At 46.9% G+C, this 17,583-nt stretch overlaps 1 protein-coding gene across 3 annotated transcripts in view; it reads left to right on the forward strand.

Annotated features, from left to right (window-relative positions):
• The first annotated feature begins 293 nt into the window (after positions 1-293).
• The window catches only part of SVIL (supervillin), a 232,675-nt gene continuing 215,385 nt past the window's right edge, over positions 294-17,583 (forward strand). The window contains exon 1 of one of the 3 annotated variants that reach the window (XM_043562073.1): positions 294-374. The gene's annotated coding sequence lies outside the window, so the exon portion shown is untranslated. Of the gene's footprint in view, positions 375-575; positions 909-1,790; positions 1,889-17,583 lie in introns of those variants that run through there. The other 2 variants (XM_043562070.1, XM_043562072.1) reach the window with 2 other exon arrangements.

Below are 17,583 nucleotides of genomic sequence, written 5' to 3' on the forward strand. Positions count from 1 at the left end.
CCTGGGAACTTGTTAGAAACGCAAAATCTCCGGCCCTTGGAAGACTTAAAGAGTCAGAAAGGGGAGGTTGGACGGATGAGGTGGGGAAGGCAGGAGCCAACTGTGCTTTAACGAATCTCCGGGGATTGTGATTGGCTGAAGTGTAAAGTGTGCGAACCGCTGAGATAGGTTACGATCCCCCCCTCCCCCACCCCCAGTCCAGAGGCGCCGTTCGGTGGGGTGACGTGATTTTGCCACCCTTGTGAGTGGCTCGGCAGGTACAGTCTCCTTGACAACTGGCCCAGAGTTCCATGGACAGCAACGTTCGCACGCGTTGGTGGCTTTTATCTCGCGAATGACTGGAAAGTCAGAGCGGCCGCTCGGGGTCTCTAAGGGTAAGCTGCGTCCCTCTGGCCCGCGGGCCGAGCGGCTGGGGCCGGGCGAGAGTCCCGGGAGCCCCGGGAGCCCCGGGAGCCCCGGAGCCGCCAGGCGCGTGCGCGTGAGCGCGTCCCCGGGCCCGGCCCGCACGGGTGCGCGCCGAGGGGGTGGGTCGCGCCGCCCCGCCGGCCTGGCGCGTCGTCCGAGCCACTCAGAGCGCCCGGCAGCCGACACCCGGGGGCCCTACAAGTAATACCCGGCGCCCGCCCGCCTCGCCGGGACTCGCGCGCCCGCACTCGGGGACGGAGGCGCCCGGTCCGCCCTGACCAGCCTGGCAACTTGCTGTGCTCCGGCTGCTGCGGCGACTCCGCCGGGCTCTCGCCCAGAGCCAGCCAGCGCGGGGACTGTGCCGCCGTCGCCCAAGTGCCGAGCCAGTGCGCGCCCCCCGGCCCGGCGCCCCTGCGGAGCGGCCGCCACCTTCGTCGCCGCGGGGAATTCTGTGCTGGGGGCCGGCGCGGCAGGTGGGCGACCGCGGACGGCGAGCCGAGCGGGTGAGTGGGGTCGGGAAGTTGGGGGGCGAGTGTGCACGCACCCCGCGGTAGGACGCGGGCCCTCACGTGTAGGTTTCCTCTGCCCCTCCTCTCACGCCCCTGCAAAGTTTCACTCAGGACCGGGGAGGAGGAAGATAGGCTAACCTGCTGCTCCACTGTTTACTCTGGCGAAAGCGCCAGTCATTCGGACAGCCACTCCTCCCGGCCGGGTGAGTGACACCACGGCCCCCGGCCTCCGACCCCAAGCCGGACCCTGGGCTCGACCTGCACCCAAGGGCCTTCGTAGCCCCGGGGCTGCGGAAGCGCCTGGAGCTCCCCCTGAGCCGCTTGCTAGTCCTAGGACCCGGGGGGTGTGACGGGCCACCGCCTCTTTAATTCGGGCAGGAGACACAAACTTTGTTTTCACTCAGTGTAAGTACCTTTCCAGTGTTTTAAAACTAGACGTGCAGACGCGATTCATGGTGGTTTCTTCGGGACACCCCCGGGGGCCGGGCTGGCCCGGCTAGCCCGCAAGTGGGGGACTCCAGGCGTGCCCAGTGGCCCGGGAGCGTGAGGACAGCTCTGGTCCTCTTCGCCTGGGTTTTGACCGCCGCCCGGGCACGGCGGCCAGGATGGAGTGACCTCGTGGGAGTGAGCTCGCGAAGGAGTGACCAGCGGGGTGTCCTGCGCTCGGGTGGGCTCCTTCCTGGGTTCCGACCCCCTGCCCTGCTCCTCGCTCTGTCGCCAGGGCGCTCCCGCTGGTGGCCCGGCAGAGGGCGCCAGCTCCCGATCGCTGCGCGGGCCGGCGGAGGGGAGGGGACTTGTTCGAGCCTCCAGGTAAGGAGCGTAGTGAATCATCCCGAGAGGGGGGACCCGATCCTCGCTCGCTGAAAAGAGGCAGGGAGTGGCCGTGCCGCTGTTAGGAAGCCGGGGCTGCCGCGCTGCTGTCCGGCGGGAAGCGGCGATTCTGCCACCCGGAGGTCTGGGGAAAGCTCCGGAAGGTGAGGAACGTCCCTCCGCGCGGTGGCCCCAGGGCAGGGAACGGCAGCGTAGGTTAAGGCCGGCAGACACTAGGACACGCCGCCGCGCGCCCTTCTCGGGGCCGGGAGGTGGGGCCAGTTTCACTGTGGCTCTGGGCGGTCCTGCTGGGGGCGGCGACGGGAACCTGGGAGCCGGCGGCCGATTCCCGGGCGGCTGCGATGGGGTGCTCCCGGCGGCCCGCGGGGTCCCGGAGCAGTAACAAAGGCGCGGCGCGGCCACCGCTCCCACCCACTTCCGTCCCCGGCGCGCCCTGGCTTGCGCCGCCCCGAGGTGCTGGCCGGGTCAGGATTTCCCTCTGCGGAGTTTCGGGAAGTTAGCTCCGCGGCCCGTTACGACGGGAGCAGGGGCGGGGAAGGGGGCGACCCGAGGAGGTGCACGCGTGTGTTCCGAGCTGCGACACAGCCTGTTTCCTCTCCCCACTGCACGAGTGGCGAGAGCTGCTGTGGCTCCCGCGCCCCTCCTCCGGTCCCATGGTCGCGCCTCCGCTGGGCCCGCGCGGGTTTGAAGTCCCCGCGCGACGCGCGGGGCCAGCCGCCAGTCCACGCCCCTCCCTGCGGATTCGGGTGGCTTGCGGGCTCCCGGAAGGGAGTGGTTTAGGCCCCCGGGGCCCGCCAGCCGCCGCCGCCGGCACCCTGAGTGGAGCTCCAGAAGGCGGTAATTGCATTACTGTGAGTTAGCGGCCGGGAGGCTCCAGTCCAGGCCGCAATCTGGGTCAGGTGCGGGGTTAAGCGCTTCTGGCGACGGCATTACGGCTCTGGAGAAGTCTGACAGTTTATTGCACTAGGAAGTTCCTCGTGCACCATGGGAGCAGGACGGCAGGGCAAGTTAAGAGAGCCCCTTGTTTTCCCGGAGGTTGCGGGAACTTCTGCAAACCGAGCCTGTGCACAAGTACTGTCACGGAAAGGGCCTGGGCGGCATCTCCACCACGCCCCCGAAGTTCGGGGCGCCTGAGGGACAGGAGGAGGTGCTGCTGAAGAGAAGCCCAGAGCACTCTGGCCGAGGTGAAACCCTACCCCCCCAAGTAATCAATGGGTAGAATTCACATGCTTTCTTATCTTACCTGCCTCCACCCCCTTGTGTTGTAAGGAAAGGGCAGGAACTGGTTTTTACACGGTGCCTAACTGATGAGAGAATCTTCACACACACTTTGGAAGGATCTTCACCATTCTCTTTGCAGCCTCACAACCTCCTCCTCCGAGGCGTTAGAATTGGATAGACTTTCTACCTATTGCTGGCTTTGTTAGGGCCAGCACCTCAACTAAACCAGCTCTTGGAGTTTAAGGTATATGACCATAAACAACTAAGGCTTCTTCCAAAACCTTTAGGATTGTCTGACAACTGCAGAGTCAGAAATAGCTGTCCTCTGCATTAGATGGTGTCTCAGGAGGCAGGTGGTCCTGAGGCGGGAGCTCCGCTTGGCATGAATCTCTGTTTCCAGGAGCTCTATCTACCTACCCTGTTTGAGAGGTGTGACTTCACCACTGGGCTGGATATTGTGTGTAAAATTAAGTCTGCCTTGGAAATATGGCCAACCTTAATTAACTGCCTAATGAGTTAAAACTCAGATGGCTTTTAGGCGTCTAACAGCATGGTTTGATATGCACACGGTTTATGCATCATTGAGCTCAAGTTTGTAATATGGGATGTTGGTATTGCCTTGAATGCACTTACATATTGCCTTAAAGAAAGATGTTGTTTTAAGCGCCTGTGACTCAGAACATCCTAGGGCAGTGGCAGTTGTGGAGTCGACAAGGCATGATGATTAAGGGCAAGCGTCTGAAGTCACAATGGCAGGCTTCAAATGCCACCTCCACCATTTATAGCTTTGTAATATTTGGCAAGTTGCTCAGCCTTTCTGAACTTCATTTTCCTCTTCTAAGATGGGGATAATAAAAACACCTCCTGGTTCGAAGCTATGAGGGTTAATTTGATAATCCATATACTGTACTTAGCACAGAGTCTAGCACATGGTAGCTGCTCAACAGATACTAAGTAATAACCACGATGTTTAAGAACAGAATCTTTCTTTCTTCCCCTGTCTCCTCCAAAGAGGTAAAATGGTTATTTGCCTTGAACTCAGTATTCGTCTTAGTTAATACTGCAGTTCAGTGCAGTTAGTGATTCCTCTTTTGGAATCAGCAGCTGGGGGTGGGGTTGGTAGCAATGGAAAATTTTGTCTAGTTGCCCAAGGAATTTACAAGGGGCTCCGGAACTACAGGGCTTTCTTCCTAATTTTACCACTGTATAATTTTGTGGTCAGCCCTCTGGCCATTTATCTTTCCTTTCAATTTGAAGCCAGTATCCTAATGGCCAGGATAACAGGACTTAAGGAAAAGAAACACACTCAAAACCAAACACACTGGAGCAAAGGAGGCAACCATTCTCATTGCTCATCCACGAGCCTTTTATAACACTAAAGAAAAATATCCGCTTCTGTGAAACTTGTGCTGGGCCAGTCTTGGCAAGAGGGAACATTTCCTTGGAAAACAGAGTATTTTTTTGGAGTCTGTTTAGAGGTGAGGCACCAGATTGGTAGAGAAGGGAGGAGAGTTTGAGATAACTTCTCAAACATTTGCTCAAATATGGCAAATGAAGCATGATCTGAAAATGGTCAAACTAACTTGGAAACTGACACAGAGGTAAGGAGGCCATGCTCAGGCCCAACAACCAGTGAACGATCAGTATTACTATTTCCTATGTTAACCACCACCCCCCCCCCCAAAGCTTTACACTTAGCAGATATAAGTGGAAAAATAGTTTTTTATGTCAAGTTGGTTTTGAAAGACCTCTTTACTGTTGCTATTTCATGGTTGTTGATTTTGCTTGTGCATGTACCTGGTAAACAGTTAATCATGGGCAAAAGCACCAGAAAACCTTATAATGTCATCAAACACCACCCTCCTGTGAAAGTGGTTGCCAAGAAGTGCATAGGTCTGGGGTCCAGGGAGGGTTTGCCATTTAAAGCATTAGAGAGGCTTTACCTTTGGGTTTGAAGCGCAGCTTTCTCCCACACTGGAAAACGAGGAGCTGCGTGTGTGTAACCAAGAGACAGCACGCAAAGGGTTAGGAGCAAGGTTTCCGCTTTTGTGCATCTTACTCCATTTGTAGCCACTTGTTGTGGCCCCGGCTGCAAAGAAAGACGCAGCTGCGGGGCATGCGCCAGACCTGCCCTGGGCTGTCGCTTCCATTGTACGGAGATGAACAGGCAGCGTGTTATTTTGGATCACATAGCAGCTTGCTCAAAAGCATCTTGCATTCCCCAGCTGTTTCACAACTTCTACGCATATGGGAGAGAACTTACCAGCTGCTGGGGCAACTGTACTTACATTTGCTGCTTTTGTGCAGTAACCAAGGAAGGTAATAATCCAGACGCCTTTGTTAAACTGTAGCCATTGTCAATAGTCTTACTTGTTTCTGTTAGGTCAATGTTATTCTAGATACAGTCTTTCAGGGGAGAAGGTTTACAAGGAAATGTCAGAATTAACATTTTTTTTTCTTTTCTGAATACATTTTTTCCAGGGATCCCCAGCCTGTACAGTTTTTTTCATACTTAAAACCACACTGCTTTTGTATTTCACGGACTGACAAAGGAATGGGTCTGATATTAAAATTGTTTTTTTTAACTGACATCTGAATCGGGCTTTAATTGTATACGTTTTCCTTTGCAGGAAGTACATGAGAAAGACAAGGTGTATTCAGACAGGGATTTTGTGTTTTCAGAAGATTAGGTTATTTTGCATTTGCTAGAGCTGGAAGGTGCTTTGCCCACATCCCTCATCTTATCCATGAGAAAACTCGAGTTTCCGAGAAGTTATTACTTATCCAAGATGATTTGGCTCTTTGGTTTAATTCAGCAAATCTTGTGTTGCGTGTTTACAACGTGGCAGGCCTAGAGAACCTATAAAGATGACTAAGGGCTTGAGCCCAGCCCGGGATGGATTCACAGGTCAGAAACAACAGGTGGAAACCCATGCTTGTAGTGGAGGCAGCATCATTTTTTGTGAAGGTACCTCTTCGGGCACCGTTTTGTGTAATCATGTCGGTGTTGTAATCCTGGCAGCTCAGATAAAGCCAGAGTAGCCAGCTGACCATCTAAAATAGAGAAGGAGAGTCTGTGTGCAGGTAGATGGAATTGGCATTCTATGGTTTATGCATTTGGAGTACGTGTACTAGAGGGGGAAAGCCTTGGGCCCGTGGAGAGAGTCCCCTGACTGCTGCTCACTACTCAGAAGCCTTCTGCCCTCCTAATCACTGTGCATGGAAGTGAATAAATGCTCTGTAGGAGCAGCGGCATAAATCACAACGCTTTATTAGGATCAGTCAGCTGCAATCCCTTTGTTCTATAAAAAGGTTATAAAATAAACCATAATCACTTGGACATGTATAAAACCCAGACTGAAGCTCATCTAACTCTTAGGGGCTCTTGCACTGGAAACCGCTGCTGCTTCAGATCCCTGAGCGACTCATAGTTGCTGAGTTAGACCCATAGTTCTAAGCCCTTAATCCCCCTGGTGCTCCATTTACACGGCCACGCATCTTTCACTTGGTCCCTTTTCACAGCAGTGTTCCATTTGTGCAGTGTTTCTATTTTCAGTTGGTGTTACTGCCATTTGCATTTGTGATTTTCAAGAGCTTTGTTTGGTTCCCAGGGCTGATGGCCAAGGGGCTTTGTATTGCAGAAGAGGAAACTGAGGCTCAGCCACTGAGGGCCTTACCTGGGCTGGAATGAGAACGAACATCTCCTGACTCACAACTTGGTGCTCTCACTGGCTGAGTCCTGGAAGGATCAACTGGTGCCAAGCTAGAGGTTGACTCACCCCCTTCCTGAGGCTTCCTTGTACGACTCCCAACTACCATGGTCCTCGCTGGGGTGTTCACTGGATTCTTTCCCTGGGGTGACTCTCTTCCTCATTACATTTCGTTGCGCGTTGTAATTGTTCTTATCATACTGTGTTTTTAAGTCTTGGGTCTCAAGTGCAGTTGGGAGCTTTCTAACACACACATTCCTCTTTCCTGTCACTCATATTCACACACACACACACACACACACACACACACACACAGAGGCACAGCATGGCTGTTGGACCCATTACCCCTTCTTCAACCAGCTCAGCGCCTTTCAGAAGATGACTTCGTATTTGCTGTATCCAGATGTTTATTCCTGTTCGATGGTGTGGAGCGCTACACCGTTCCCGCCGGCTGTCCGATACCAATGGATGCTCATAGTTAACCTGTCTGGTCTTTTCTATAAGGGGCCTGTTGGAAAATGAGCCATCGCCCCTTGGGAATGGTGACCATGCTGTCCCTTCAGCGTTGGGCTCCTTAGAGGTTACAAACAACAGCTCTCTCCCTGTAGGAGGAAGAAGGTGATGAACTTAGAAGGGCTTCTCCTATGAAGGAACTTCTCTAGTTTTTCTTGTGTGGCCACAGGCCTGCTCCCCACGCCCATCCCAACAGCTCAGCCCCCAAACTTGGGCAGCTTTGTCCTCCTCTCGGACCCTTTGTTTTCTCTCTGATACACTGCCCCTCCTGCTGCCGCTCGGTGGCTGCCGCCCAGCCACCTCCTGGCAGTCCTCGGTTTCAAGTGTCTCAGGGACACTTCGCCTTGGATGCCCTTATCTCCATCTGTCATTGGTGTTTAATTGCTTCCCCCCACCATCCAGCCTGCTCCTTGACACAGGGGAAGCTCTCCTTTCTGATGACTCCTGTCAGCTTTTCCTCTGGCTGATCAGGCTGCCCCATTTTGGCTCCTCTGTGCGCTGCCCCTTTGTGTCTGCATTTCCCCGGGGTTTCCAGGACGCGTCTTTGTCTCTCTCTTGGGGCTGCCCTGCTCTTTCTTTCTCTCTTCTCCCTGTTTTTTCTTTTACCCTCTCAATTTTTTATAGAGGTAGGATTGACACACAACCTTACCTTAGTGTCAGGTGTATGACGCAATGATTCAGTATCTGTATATATTACGTGATGACCACAGTGTGTCTAGTTAATATCCACCCCCCGCACATAATTACAGAATTTTTTTCTTAAAAATTTTTAATGTTTTATTTATTATTTTTGAGAGAGAGAGAGAGTGTGTGACCTGAGGAGGGATAGAGAGTGGGGGTAGGAGGACAGAGGATCCAAAGCAGGGTCTGCGTTGAGAGCACAGAGCCCGATGTGGGGCTCAAACTAAAGAACCATGAGGTCATGACCTTAGCCCAAGTCAGACTACTGAGCTACCCAGGCGCCCCCAGAATTATTTTTTACTTGTGATGAGAACTTTCAGGATTTACTCTCTAAGCAACTTTCGTCCCCTTTTTTGGCAGTGCTTCCTGAGAAGTATATTCCTTCTTCCTATTTGTTTCTCTTGGTCTGCAGGTTCTTTCTCCTGCCCCTGTCACGAGCCAGTCCTGCTTGGCTGTCAACTGCATCAGGTAGAATAATCGCATCAAATATACTTTTTTTTTTAAATTTTCTTAATGTTTATTTATTTTTGAGAGAAACAGACAGAGCGTGAGCAGGGGAGGGGTAGAGAGAGAGGGAGACACAGAATCCAAAGCGGGCTCCAGGCTCTGAGCTGTCATTACAGAGCCCGACGTGGGGCTTGAACCCACGGACCGCGAGATCATGACTGGAGCCGAAGTCGGAAGCCTAACCAACCGAGCCCCACAGGTGCCCCAATCATCAAATACACTCTTATCACAGTTTTTACTTAGAGGCAACTTTGCCTTTAAAAAAATGATTCTTTGGAATTGAAACTTGGAAACCCCAGTTTTGAAACTGGTCAGGTCAGGGCATTTCAAAGGCCGGAACTTTGGAGAAAACAGCTTGAAATTTATTTTGGCTTTTATTTCCCATGGCAGGACCTTGAAAGTAACTGAAACATGGGCTTGTTTTTGGATATACTTTCCCTTGCAAATGGAAATTGCTCATACACAGAGCAGAATTAATGTTTGCTTTTTTTTTTTTTCCAAATTACATTTCTGAAAGATCTTGGAAGGTATTTTGTGCTTTGTGGCCAGTGTGGCTTGTGTGTCAGTCGTGGGCGTATCAAGACTGTGCTGGGCCTTTTATTCTAGAGGCTCCTTGGGTATTTTCTAGTAGTGATTCCATGTCCATGAAAATATGCTAGAGAGTACGTCTGAGGAGAGTTCCTTGATTTAGGAACCTAGCTTTCTCCCTAAAGCTATGAACAAGGAGGGCTGTCCTCAGAGTGAGGAATGGAGCAGATTGGCTGCTGGGAAGCAGTGGGAGAGGATGTTCTTGCCCTGCCTTGAGCCAGAGCTGCGGGGATAACATGGCTGGTGTTTGGCCTCAGCAGGCTGGCTTCTGCTTGGCCGAGCTGGCTGTGAGCTCTGGAGTTCTCCAGCCTGATACTTGCTCACTGCAGGGAAATTGCTCTTTCTCTGAATGTGTGTGTGCGCGTGTGTATGTGCTAACAACTTACTTTTTATTTCCTCTTGTCCTCCTTCTTGAACATTCTGAAAACAGTGAAAGGATGCTTACCCGGGCCAAAGTGGAGTTTGGTTCTAGAACTTCCCAATTAAAAAGGAGCACCGTTGTCTTGCCCCAGTAGATATGGGAGCCTGTTTAAAGACCTGGGATGGGAGCTTGTGTTAGTACAGACCATAACTCACCCAGACTGGGGGATCTTTGTCTCAGCAGCGTTGTGTAGTTGGTGTTACAGCAGAATCCCGACGTGCTCAGCAGGTTCAGTTCACCTGGACAAGTTAGCCATCTAGGACAACATCAGGACAAAGGCATTTAATACTGGAATCCCATGGAAATAAACACTGGGAGTAACCTAAAAGTCTGTCCATTCCTTCGCTTGTTTGTTCAGCAGACATTGGTTAACCTCATAGTGGTGTGCGTGTGTGTGCACATGCGCACACACACACACACACACACGTGCATATGTACGTGCTCAGTATTGAGAATATAGGGTGAGTCAATCCTGCCCTCCCAGGACTTACAATCTGGGGATGCATTTGTAAGCACAAAAGCACAGGGAAGTGTCATAGGCGTTGCGATGGGTGAACAGTCTGGGTGCAAGGGACACACAAAAGACGCGGGGGGCGGGGTGGGGACGCTACTGCAGCTGAGTCACGGACTGGCTGCACCACATACCAGGCCCTGCACTGAGGGCTTGACCTGCTTTACCTCTCTTCATCAGCGCAGTCTTAGAAGTGGAAGCCCTGGGGACTAGGTCTCTCGAAGGGGGTAAGACAGCACGTAGGCAGGAAGTAGTAGAGTCTGGGTTTGAACTCAGATCCAAGGTTCTAAGCCTCATGCAGTAGATGAGAGAATGTATCAGTATCTTCCCGGGTTTACTTTTTTCCCTCTCCGTCCATCTCCAACGCTTTTTGTCATGAAGGGAGAAGGAAGCCTGGAGAACCGTTTTGTAAAAGGATGTGCAGTGGGGGTCTAGACTCCCCACAAGCATACAAAGGATATACTATGGGGATCCAGTTTAGAGAGTTACTCTGAGTCTGTAATTATGCAGTCGCTCAGAGTATCCTTTTTATATTCAGTGTTTTGCCAACTGTATTTCTAAAGAGGCTTTCTTTTCCCTTGGCCAAGCTTTGCAGAAACTGGCTGCCAGGCTTATTGTCACCCAGGAGGGACCGTACCCCACAGCTCCCCACCTCTTCTTGGTGCTGGGCGTCATGGCCAACAGCCTCTGCTTTCTGCCTTGCTGTTCTCGGCTGTGTTTGGGTGAGGAAAGTGGTTCTATTTCAGGCCTGCTGAAGGAAAGAGTACTTTCCTCACGACGAAGCAGAAACATATCAGTGCACGGCGTGCAGGCTCTCAGAAGTCTTGTCTACAAGTCAGCGTGGGGTAGGCTGCCTGGCTCTTATCTCCCCTTTTCTGCCTTTTAAGGACTACAAGTCTGTGTTTCTGATAAAGCCTCGTTGTGATCGTGAGAATACTCGTTGGGCAGGTGGAGGAAACCTACCACTCTTGAAAGAAAGGAGAAGCTCAAAAGGGAAGTTGGTTCCTGCCCTCTCGAGAGTCTGTGAGGACAACGGGCAGTCTCCTTTAGAGTGAATCACTCTGGGGCTCAAGAAGAAATTTTGGCAAGCACAGTCTGCTTTAGGGCAACGTCTATACGTCCAATTTCAGATGTAGCTCTTGATGGCAGTGCAAGTGGAAAGACAGAACTCTGTCCTTGAACCGTGTGTCAGAATGAGGAAATTGCGTGCTTGAATATTTGGAAGTAAACATGCTTTAAAAAAAACAAAAGCTGCAATTTTTTAGTCTACTAGATTTCAAAAGCTCTAAGAATAAGGCAAAGAACCCATATTCCTAGAAAAATTGATAGACCCTGACCTCAAGCATAGAGACAACTCACTTCAAGCATTGTTAGACTAGTTCTTCCTACAAATGAATTTGATATAAGACTTTTAAATTCTGACCCCCAAATTATCCAGTTGTCTGTTGAAAAAGTCTCAATCATCATATACTTCTGACATTGAGTTTCCGGGAAAAAGAAAAATACCATATGCTTGACAAGAAAATGATATGGTAGAAACATGTTTTGGTTGATTATTTATGTAAACCCAACATATGTGTGTGTGTGTTTAAAAACACAAACTTCCTCATCACTTTTTTTTAATTTTTATTTATTTTTTGACAGAGAGAGAGAGAGAGAGACAGAGAGAGCATGAGTGGGGAGGGACAGAGAGAGAGGGAGACCCAGAATCCGAAGCAGGCTCCAGACTCCGAGCTGTCAGCACAGAGCCCGGCGTGGGGCTCGAACTCACAGACCACGAGGTCATGACCTGAGCTGAAGTCAGATGCTCAACCTACTGAGCCACCCAGGTGTCCCCCTCATCACTTTTTAAAAAAAACTAAAAGCTTTCTTTCACTGTGTGGCATTTTTTTTTTGCTATACTTGGTTCTCCTAGTGCTGGAAGAAAACACAAATTGGTTATAGCAGGCAGTGAAAGCACTTTACTATTCTTTTTCCCATGAACAAATTAGTTCCATCTCTAGTGTCTAGGCTTCTTAAAAACAAACAAACAACAAAACAACAGCAACAACAACCAAAAAAACTACCTTCGAGGAAACTGCAAACTTACTGTGGAGCGAACGCTCACTTCCATTCTGAACACAGATCCTGGTTCGAGGTTCAAATAGTATCTCATTGTGAAACTACCAGCATTGATAAGCCCACTCCTACTTCACACACTCCGTGGCCATGGTCCCCGACACACATGGTCTTCTCCGTCACTTCCCATTTCAGCTAGACGTTGGCTTTCAAAAGTTAAGTGCTATTTTTAAATAACCACCACCCACCCCGTTTTCTCCTCCCAAGTTTTTTATCCTCTTTGGTTGGCAAATGCACATGGGGTTGCTGATGGCTACCTAAGAATGGCTTTTCTGTTTCATCTCGTATTTTCCAGTTGGTTTTCCCATGGTTATCAATTCTTGGGACAGTGGGGAAGAGTTAATGAGCTGTGGGAGAGCTGCCTCCATTGTAGTTGGTCATTATCCGTACCAAGTATAGTAAACCTGAGGATGCCTGCCTGCGGGTTTAATGGTTTTTTTTTTTTTCATTTCCATGTAGATGGGAGAGCGGAGACAGCTTAAAAGTTGGATAGTATGACAGAGTTTTTCGCGCTCAAGATCTTTTTTTCTAGGATTATTACTCCCTGAAGTTTCCATTCAGAGTCTGGTAGGACATACAGCTCTTGCTAAGAGTCAAGTGTTCTTAACAGAGAATCTAGAAGTTTCAGTTAAAGTACTATGAAAATGAGTGATCGTGAATAATCGTCACTTAAGTGTAAGAGATGCTTATTCAAGTTTATAAATATTTCTGACCACTATTATGGGCAGGAGACTGCGCTTGGCACTTTCACATGACTCGTGTCATAATCACAACCACCATGTGAAGTAGGTAGTGTTACTTGCATTGTATAGATGAGCAGTTTTGAGGCTCATGGAGGTACAATGACTGGGCGAAATCATTTGTCTAGTGGGTAACCGGATTGAGATTTAAATATGGATCTCCCAACTCTAAGGTCGCATTTACTTTCCAGTACACAGAACCAGTACATACACGGTAGTTGAATCACAGTAAAGGTCACACATATAACTGGGGATTCCAGAAGTGCAAACTTGATGCTAACGTAGTAAAATATTAAGAATAAAGCTATCACATTAGGGCTGGAGTTTTTAGTCCCTTAGTCCACGTTGGGTTTGGACTGCTTTTTGGTAAAGATACCGATTATTCTGGTTTTGTGTCCAACTCAATGTGAAAACTGATTGCTGTTGTGGTTTTAATGTATGCCTCTTCCAAAGGCCACCACCACTCTGTGTTTGTTTCTGTCTAGCTCTATTGAATAGAATGTTGCCACTCTTTTCTTAACTTTCCGGTAAGGTTTTTTGGGGGAGAGTTTGGGCCAGTATTAAGCCAGAATTTCTTAACTCCTGGGGCTTCGTGATATAGTTTTGGATAAGTTCCTCAAACTTTTTCTTTTGCCACATTTCTATATTACTCACAGAGAAAACTTTTAAGTAGTAGTTTGGGAAAATTTTGAGTTAAAAAAAACAACAACAACTCATAGTTGCTGTCATCATATTGCAGTGCATAAACCTAAAAAGGAGAAAAAACTAGTAGCTTGATGTTTAACAGTTTTCCCCCCTCCATTTACCTCTTAATTTTCTATATTAATAGGAGGAATCATGACCATGATCATTGGAAATACTACTTTGCACTTATGTATGCTTTATGATTTCACACACGTCTCCTTTTAGTTCTTTTTGCACTCTATAAGATGAACAGAGCTTGCTTCTTATCTTTCTTTTATAGATGAGAAAATAAAGGCTCACAAAGAAATCTGTTCTATTCAAGATGATAAAGGGAGCAGATAACAGGGCCTGGCCTAGAAACCAGGTCTTCTGATTCCTATCCCTCTTTTTATCACTCTTAAATTCGGCCAATAACAAGTGATAGAGTTTTTTAATGGGATTGAAAAAAAATTAAATGTGTCATGTTTACTTCTGATACATTTGTCACTATTTGAAACTTTGTTATAAAGGTGTCCCACTCAGCCTTTCTCTGTTAATCCGTTATGAGATGTAAGGCCAAGGGATGTTACAAGAAGGAAAATTATCACCATAAATAAAGTAAAACTCTTCACTGAGGGTTAGAAGGGAAAGTATTGGCTTGTCGAATGGTGTCTCAGAATTTTCAGCGATCACAACAGAGATGCTGGCATACTTTGCTGTTGAGTATCTTCACCTTCCCTATCCTTACTTGGATTATTCAAGCAGAAGTGCTGGAAAGCCCAGCTCGCCCCAGGACTGGTGACTAGTCAGTACTGACTGACTAGTCAGTATGGTAGAAAAGGTAGGAAAGGCATGTGTCATTGAGTGTGTATTCTGTGTTAGGCTAACTTTTGGCTAAGCGTTGTCTACACAGTATCTCACAAGCTCTTAGTGTAATCCTGTAGATGAGTGCCTTACATGTCAAGGAGTTTAAATCTAAGTGGAGGAGCTCATGTTATTTCTGGGTCTATAAGATGAAAAAGTTCAGAGTCTTTCAACTCTACCATTTCAAATTCTATGGTTTATTTTTCAAGATTAGCTTTCCTGGAAATACCTTCTCTAACTCCTGCTTAGCCTAGAAGTCAGACGAAAGAGCACTGGTTATGATGATACCAGTAGGAAGCCAAAAGAAAAATTTACCAGAAATTGACTTGAACATGAACTGCCTACCTGTGAAGAGTAGTGTAGAACAGTATTTCTTAGGCTTTAGTGTGCCTTCCGATCACTGGGGGGATCTCGTTCAAATATTTATGTATTAACTGATTTTTCTGTCTACTTCTCTTATTAAATATTAACACACCAGTATTGGAATATATGACTGTTCTTATGAATTTGTCTTTCTCCTTGCTGTTCTATCCTTTTTTGCTTCCTGTATTTGGAAGCATAGCTGTTAAGGTAAATAGATGTTTAGGATTGTTATATCATCTTGATGAACTGGTCACTTTATCATTATGAAATGACCTTTTTAAAAAACAGGTGATAATCTTTGCTCCAGAATCTCCCATTTGATATTAATGAAGCCATTTCAGTTTTCTTTAGATGGATGTTATCATTGTATGTCATTTTCCATCCTTTTACTTTTAACCTGTTTTTCTTCATATTTCACTTCTTGTAGGCAGTGTGTAATTGACTCTTACTTTTGTTTCCAATATGACAATATCTGTTCTCTATTTGTCCCATCCTATATTCTCTTTGTCTGTTTCCTGCCTTCTTTTGGATTATTTGAGCATTTCTTATGATTCCATTTCCTCTTCTTGGGTGGGTTGCTAGCTATATATCTGTTTAGTTATTTTAGTGGTTGCTTTAGGGTTTATAGTCTACATCTTTACCTTACCACAGTCTATGCTTAAGGGATGTTAAACTCCTTCACATATGAGAACTTGACAATAGTATACTTCCATCTTGGCCTTATATTACCATTGTCATGTATTTTACTTCTGCATATTATTATTGACTACACATAAATTGTTATTTTTGTTTTAGAAGTCACTTCTGTTTGAATGATATATAGATAATAAAAAAAATTATATATTTACTTAATTGCTATGTCCTGTGTTCTTCATTCCTTTGTTATCCATATTTTTACAAGATGTCTTATTTTTTTCCCTGCTCAAAAGGGCTTCCTTTAACATTTCAAAAGGGCTTCCTCAAAAGGATTGCTGTTGATAAGCTCTTTTCACTTTTATATGTCCAGTAAAGTTCATACTTACCCATATTTTTGAAAGATATTTTTGCTGGGTATGGAATTCTAGATTGTCAGGGTTCTTTTTTCCTTTTCTTGTCTTTAAAAAATATTGTTTAATGTTTTATTTATTTTTTAGAGAGAGAGTGCAAGTGGAGGAGGGACAGAGAGGCAGGGGGGCAGAAGGTCTGAAGTGGGCTACGCTCTGAGAGCGGCAAGGCTAATGTGGGGCATGAACTCACAAACTGCAAGATCATGACCTGAGCTGAAGTCAGATCCTCACCCGACTGAGCCACCCAGGTGCCCTGGGGTTCTTTTTTTCAATTCTTTAAAGATGTTGCTTCACTGTCTTGTCATTTGCATCTTTTTTGGCATGAAATCAGCTGTCGTCCTCATCTTTGTTCCTCATTGAAGCATTCTTTTTCTGCAGTTGCTTTTAAGGTTTCTTTTGAATGGCTGGTTTTGAGCAATTTGATTTATGTTGTGCCTTAGTGTTTTTTTCTTCACGTTTCCTGTGTTTGGGGTTAGTCAGGCTCCTTGCTTCTTTGGTTTATATTTTTATTAAGTTTGGAACATTTTCAGTCATTTTTCTTCAAATATTATTTTCTACCCCTCCCCTCGCCTATGAAGATTCCAATTACATATATATTAAGTTGCTGGAGCTATCTCTATAACTTATTCATGCTCTATTTTTTAAATTATTTTTTGTTTGTTTTTTATTTTGGATGTTTCTATGGCTATGTCTTAAGGTTCAGTTCTTTTGTATGTGATGTGTATCTGCCATTAATTTCATCTAGTGATTTTCATGTCACACATTATAGGTTTCATCTCTAGTAATTGGATTTGTGTTTTTGTATATTCATGTCTCTACTTAAAATCAGGAATACCTGTCCTTGTCTGCTAATTCTAATACCTATCTTAATTCTGAGTCAGTTTCAATTGATTGATATTTCTCCTCACTATGGGTTGGATTTTCTTCCTTCTTTGCATGCTTGGAAATTTTTGATTGAAAGCTAGACATTGTGAGTTTATCTTCTTGGGTGCTAGATATTTTTGTATTAATCAAGATATTCTTGTGTTTTGTCTCGGGACATAGCTAAATTAGATGGAGACGATTCTTTTGTGTGTTGCTTTCTAAGGCTGGTTAGGTGGGACTGGAGCAATGTTCAGTCTAGGGCTAATTATTTGCCACTACAGAGGCAAGATCTTCCCAAGTACTGAATGTCCCCGAACAAAATGTCTGTTTGGTGGAAACAGGTACTGTTCTTGGCCCTGTGTGAGCACCAGACAGTGTTACCTCTAATCCTTTCTGGTATTTTTTCCCCTAGCCACAGATAATTTGCTCACACACACATGCATTGATCAGCTGAATACTCAAAGGTGACTCTTTGAGGATTCTGAAATTCTCTATGTTAAACTCCCTCTGTCCTCGAAATTCTTTGTCCCCCCAGGCTCTCAGCTCTGTATCCTCAACTTAAGGAGTCACTGGGCTCTTCCTATGTTCTCCCCTCCCATGTTTTGCCCAGAAAATCCCTTAAGACAATAAGCTGAGACAATCATAGGCTCACTTTATTTACTTTCTGATGTCTTGTCTCCTGAAAAGCATTGTTTCACATCTTTTCTTTTCTTTCTTTCCCTTTTTTAAATGTTTATTTAGGGAACAGAGATAGAGGGAGAGGGAAAATCTTAGGCAAACTCCATGCTAACCACAGAGCTCCATGCAGGGCTCAGTCTCATGACCGTGACATCATGACCTGAGCCAAAAATCAAGAGTCAGACACTTAACTGACTGAGCCATCCAGGTGCCCCATTCTATCTTTCTTTTGTTGCTTGGGCAAAAGCATAAATCTGTTTCCTATTACTTCATCTTAGCCAAACCTGGGATTTTAAATAAAATTCCAATTCTATTCAGTAGGTTTTGGCTAGGGCCTGAGAGTGTGTATT

Source organism: Prionailurus bengalensis, chromosome B4, assembly GCF_016509475.1.
Source record: "Prionailurus bengalensis isolate Pbe53 chromosome B4, Fcat_Pben_1.1_paternal_pri, whole genome shotgun sequence".
NCBI classification, from domain to species: Eukaryota; Metazoa; Chordata; class Mammalia; order Carnivora; family Felidae; genus Prionailurus; species Prionailurus bengalensis.